The sequence below is a fragment of the Colossoma macropomum genome, unplaced genomic scaffold (genome assembly GCF_904425465.1).
Source record: "Colossoma macropomum unplaced genomic scaffold, Colossoma_macropomum, whole genome shotgun sequence".
NCBI lineage: Eukaryota > Metazoa > Chordata > Actinopteri > Characiformes > Serrasalmidae > Colossoma > Colossoma macropomum.
Genome location: NW_023495319.1, coordinates 74,233 through 80,811, shown reverse-complemented (window position 1 = coordinate 80,811; position 6,579 = coordinate 74,233).

The following is a 6,579-nucleotide window of genomic DNA, read 5'->3' as shown; positions in this document are numbered from 1 at the left end:
TCTGATTTTTCCTCTCTTTTTTGTCAGCGCCACCTATTGAGGAGCTCCCACACCACCAATCAGTGACCCCTCTAAAATTTAAATATGTGTATATATATATATATATATATATATATAATATATCCATTCAGATGTAGAATATAAATTTGACATGCGATAATTTTAAAATATCGTTATCATTTTTAAATACTGCAGTGTACCACCCAAGCTACAGTACAGTTACAGTACTGTAATTCATTCACAGCTAATTAGCTAAGTAGCCAGTCTACTGTAATTTTTCTGTACAGCACTAGAAACTCTGCTGTCTGTGAATAACTGCAAAATGTACAACAAATTTCATTAGTGATCATTAATCCACAGTTCAGTACAGCTTTTAACTGTATGCTTATATTCGTCAGGTTTGGTATCAGCCAACTAACTGTTGTATTTTGAGCTCAAACATACAAGGTGATTAACGTTTCTCTGTTTATCATAAAGACTGTAGACTGACTGCTATTCTCTGTGTAAATTTCAAGCCACCTATCACTTACTCTAGTTTTCTTGTTCTGGGTTTAGCTTAATGCAGTAACAGTGAAATGCTGAGTGTCTTACTGACAATTCAGTCAGTTCTTCGAGTTTGTGAGTAGCGGTGCGTATCGGTGCTGAATGTCACTGCCTGGGTGTGCACCTTCATTAAAATCAACAGTGTTAAATGTTTGTGGTTAAAGAGGCTTGCAGTTCAATGTGAATCTTTCATTAAAACTGGTTGAAGTCGTTGGTGATTGTATTTGATAGATGCTGTCACCTCTGAGGGCAGCGCTGAGTAGTTTTTTTGCAGTGGCGGTGCATTTAAAAAATGTTGTTATCCAAATGTTAGACAGAACAAGCAGTTTCACAATAACATGCTTTACATACTTTACACGTTCTCCTACATATCTGTATATCTCTGCTCCACTTTCCACGCTTGCAGGGGCACCTCCGGCATCTCAGATCTTTTTTTTTCACTGATACAGAGGCGAAAAAACCTGAGATGATAAGCACTGTTTTGGCCCTGACTGAGAACACAAAGTCCTCAGAAAGTATTTAATCATCCTTGACATCACGTGATGCCGTTTTATTTTTCAATCAGTGAGTGAAATCAATGATCAGTGTTTTTCTACATGGTCCCTGACCAAACAGACATAATAAATGCACTGATACTACTTTTTTCCTTTCCAATACCGATACCTGGTCCTTAGGTATTGGTGGATACAGAGTACCGGTACTGATACTTGCTCTATTTACTTATATAATTCCACTTTTTAAACATTGTGGCGTTTACCACTATTAAAAAAGACACAGCTTTTGCACAAGTCGTTATTGGTCACAGCTATGTATTTCATGTAGGGAAAGTCAAGTCAAATTTATTTATATAGCACCTTTTACAATAGATGTTGTCACAAAGCGGCTTTACAGAGAATCCGGGTCCACGCCCCCAGTGAGCGAGCCTTGGTGACAGTAGCAAGGAAAAACTCCCTCAACAGGAGGAAGAAACCTCGAAAGGAACCAGACTCAAAAGGGGAACCCATCCTCCTCTGGTCGACACTGGATAACAGCACAGACACAAAACAGTATAAGTGGATAGAGTTTTACAGTTCTGTACAGGGTTGGGTATGGAGTTAAGAGTCCTTTGTACAATGAAGACCACACAAGGATCCACATAGCACAAGGCTCTGCCATGCACGCGAGCAGCCCATCCAATCATGGCAGACAAAGCAACAGCACCACACAGGACAGAGCGCCGGCCGCATCAGACCCCCCTGGGGCGGGATTTAGTGGTGTTCACATCAGACCCTCTTGGGACGGGCAGCCACTCAGCTCAGAGCAGTGGGACGACAGCACCAACATTCCCAGATTACCATAAGACTCTCTGTCCGTGACCCCCCAGATCTGCACCTTTTTCTAACAGGAAAACTAATCAACCAAAGGCTCGACTAAACCAGTACATTTTTAGCCTAGACTTAAAGATGGAGGCTGTGTCTGAGTCCCGAACACAGACTGGTAGGTTGTTCCAAAGCTGGGGGGCTTTGTATGAAAAGGCTCCTCCCCCTGACGTAATTTTATTTATTCTGGGTACTAATAATGAGCAGCACCTTGTGATCTAAGTGGGCGTGTCAGTTGATCATAGGAAATAAGGTCACTGAGGTACTGAGGATCAAGGCCATTCAGAGCTTTATATGTCAGTAGAAGAATTTTGTACTCAATGCGGAATTTAACTGGCAACCAGTGTAAGGTACACAAAATTGGGCTAATGTGGTCAGATTTCCTGGTTTAGCTGAGAACTCTGGCTGCAGCGTTCTGGACTAACTGAAGCTTGTTAAGGTTTTGGCTGGAACAACCAGAAAGCAGAGCGCTACAGTAATCTAACCTGGACGTGATGAAGGCGTGAACTAACGTTTCTGCATCCTGTAGCGACAGTGCATTTCTTAATTTAGTGATGTTACGCAGGTGGAGGAAAGCTATTCTGGTAATATTGGTAATATGCTCATCAAAGGCCAGACTGGGATCAATCGCGACACCAAGGCTTTTTACAGATGTGCCTGGTGCGATTGAGAAACTATCGAGATTAAGAGTAAACGTAGGCAGATTATTAAGTCTTTTACACAGTCCTCTATCTTATTAAGTTCGATTTTGTCTTCTGGTTTAGCTGAACTATACAATTGTGTATCATCGGCATAGCAGTGGAAACTGATGCCATGTTTTCTAATGATGGTACCTAGTGGTAGCATATATAAGGTAAATAACATGGGTCCTAAGACAGAGCCCTGTGGAACACCATACTTTACTCTTGTGAGAGCTGATGGTTCACCATTTACATTAACAAACTCAAAGCGATCACTAAGGTAAGATTTGAACCACGAAAGAGCTTTACCTGTCACTCCTACTAGTTTCTCAAGCCTGTCTAATAGAATGGAATGGTCTATTGTGTCAAAAGCTGCACTAAGATCAAATAGAACCAGTAGGGATATGTTTCCTTTGTCAGCGGTCAATAAAAGATCATTTACAATTTTCACTAACGCTGTTTCGGTACTATGGTGAGGCCTGAAGCCAGACTGAGATTTTTCATATATATTACTCCTATGCAGATGGAAACATAATTGTTTTGCCACGGCTTTCTCTAAAATTTTTGATAAAAAGGGAAGATTTGAAACAGGTCTATAGTTTGATAACTCAGAGGGGTCAAGACTAGGTTTCTTTATTAGGGGTTTAATTACACCTAATTTAAGAGATTGTGGAACATGGCCGAGGCTGAGAGAAGAGTTTGTTATAGATAGAAAAGGCTTGGTCTTTAAGTAAACCTGTAGGAATTGGATATACAAGTTGTTGTTTTTGAAGATGAAATAATTTGGACGAGCTCTGTTTGTTGGAGTAAAGTAAAAGACTCCAGCGTCTCTGTAGTGGTTATACTGCACTCTAGATCTAGATTAGGTTTATAGGACGCTGCACTGCAATGCTGCGCATTTTCAATTTTGTGCCTAATCAATTCAATTTTATTACTGAAGAAGTTCATGAAGTCATTGCTGCTGTAGGCTGATGGTATCTGGGCTTCAGTAGCTGCTTGATTATTAGTTAATTTAGAGATAGTACTGAATAGTAGCCTAGGATTATTCTTGTTATTTTCAATCAATGACGAGAGACTGAGAGGCTGAACGTGCTGACTCTAGTGCTCTTCTATAGTCTATAAGACTGTCATTCCAGGCAGATTGGAAAACCTCAAGTTTAGTCTGACGCCATTTACACTCTAATCGCCTAACAGTCTGTTTCATAGCTCGAGTATGGTCTTTGTACCATGGAGCCTTTTCTGCCTTATTCTTTTACTTTTTAATGGAGCCACATTATCTAAAGTGGAGCGAAGAGTGTCTTCCAAACATTTAGTCAGTATATCTAATTCATTAGGTTCAGACGGACAACTAATTAAGGACAAAAGATCTGGAAGGTTTTCAATAAAGCTATTGGGTGTAGACGATGTTATAGTACGTTTAACACTATAGCGTGTGGATGAACATATATTACGACTAAAACTGATTTCATATGAGATTAAGTAGTGATCTGACACCGCTGTGGTCTGAGGAAGGATGGCCAAATGCTTAATGTCTATACCTAAGGTCAATATTAAGTCTAGAGTGTGGTCACAGTAATGAGTAGGCCCCATAATATTTTGAGTGAAGCCAAAACAGTCTAAAATAGATATGAATGCCTTACTTAGCGGATCCTGTGGTTTGTCTATGTGGATATTAAAATCTCCAATTATTACTTTATTCGAGATTGTTATTAAACTAGATAACAGGAATTTATTGACCTGTAAAAACTCAGAGTAAGGCCCCGGTGGCCTGTAGATTATGATAAGCGAAAATGAGCTCTCATTTGTTCCTCAATTGCTAACACTGAGAAACTGAATTTCAAAGAAAGAGAAACTACGGTCTGCTTTCTGGTTTAGTCCTAAAGTATTGGTGTAAATGGTTGCTATGCCTCCACCTATGTACATAGCTATAGCCTGTCGGGGTGGCTTCATTTAAAGCTAAGTACTCTTCAGGTCTATTCCACGTCTCTGTTAGACACAGAGCATCAAAGTCGTGATCAGTGATAATTTCATTAACAATGATGGCTTTAGATATAAGAGATCTTATGTTAAGCAGTCCTAGTTTTAGACCAAAGGTGCGGTCATTGCAGAGTAGTACAACTGGTCTAATATTAATAAAGTTACTAGAGCAAACATTTTGAGGCTTTTTGATGCTTTGTTTTATTCGGTGAACAGACACAGTATCAATTAGGAGAAACCTATGAGCATTTGTATTTATAGAATAAGTATTTTTATCAGCACTTGCCTTATTTACAGTGTAAGTGCTAGTAATCGTCTTATTTTCAGTACTAACCCTAACATTATAAGCTGTAGCGTTTCTACTTTTGGCGCTACTTACGTGGCCTTCACTGTGTAGTCAGTGGATGGCCCTCTCGATGTTCCTAGAGAGGACAACAGATCCGAGATGACTAGGGTGAAGCCCATCCCTGCGGTAGAGCGCTGGCTGTTCCCAAAACGAGGCCCAGTTGTCCACCTAGCCCAAGTCGTTAAGGGTGCACCAGCCGTGGAGCCAAGACTGCAGCGCGAAGAGCCTGCTGAAGCGCTCGGATCCCCTCCTGTATGTGGGAAGATGTCCAGATATGATGATCCTGGTGTCCGTCTTCCTCCTGGCAGTGTCCAGCAGCGTCTGGTAGTGCTCCTTCAGGACCTCACTATGCCGGTCGGAGATGTCGTTGGTCCCGACATGGATAACCATTGTCCCGAAGGCGTTACCTCTGCTGAGAGCCAAAGAGAGACGCTTGGCTAGGGGCAGGTGGCAAGGAGGCCCAGGACGTAGGTGAGGGCCTAGGCGGTGAACTGAGGGCGGCGAAACAGTTGCAGGAGGTGAATATCGGCTGGGGCGGTGGTGAGGGTCTGCAAGGCCTTCTGCGGCGCTGGCATTCCCAGGGTCCATGTGGGGCTGGCGTGACAATGGCGTCTCCCAGTGTGTGAAAAGACGAGGTTGGTGCAACCACCGAGGGGGAAACTTCCCGGTCGGCTTCGGGCATTGACTTCTGCCGAAGGAGCTCGTTCTGCTTTTTTAGGAGGGCGGTGATCTGCCGGTCCAGCTGGGCAAACTCTGAGCTCAGTGCCTGGAGAGCTCGTTCTTGGGGGGACGCCATGGTGGATGGGCTGAGGAAGTATCTGTGTGAGAGACAGAGAAAGAGAGAGGGAGAAAACAAAATAAGAGGGAGAGGCGTGAGGGGGTTAGCGGCCTGCTAACTGCAAAATTTTCAAGTAAAGTTTGGACACTGCTCGATCTGAAGCTCCAAGGTATGCTGCTCTCTTTTGCTCAGAAAGCAAAAGTGCATATAAAATATAGATAAACTTTTGGATACCAAAAAGTATTTCACCAGTCCTCATTTTCTCAGTACAGGTTTGAACACATTTTCAGAAAATCACCAGTTTAGGGGCAACCTGGCCACTTCTTATTGGCCAATGCGGCTACTGTGCTGATTGGTAAGCGTTACTGCTACTGAGGACTGATTGGTTAGCATTACTGCTACTGAGGGCTGATTGGTTAGCATTACTGCTACTGAGGGCTGATTGGTTAGCATTACTGCTACTGAGGACTGATTGGTTAGCATTACTGCTACTGAGTGCTGATTGGTTAGCATTACTGCTACTGAGTGCTGACTGGTTAGCATTACTGCTACTGAGAGCTGATTGGTTAGCATTACTGCTACTGAGGACTGATTGGTTAGCATTACTGCTACTGAGGGCTGATTGGTTAGCATTACTGCTACTGAGTGCTGACTGGTTAGCATTACTGCTACTGAGTGCTGACTGGTTAGCATTACTGTTCTAGTATGGAATTAGCTTTATTATTTTATTAGCTGAGCTATTAGAATATTGAGTATTAGATTAGTATTAGATTTTGGGTTGAAGTTAAGATTAGAGTTAGCTTTATTTTTAGCTTCATGTTAAGATTAGAGTTAGGTTTAGTATTAGATTTTGGGTTGAAGTAAACCCTAGGTTAGGTTTCATTTTTGGATGGAAGT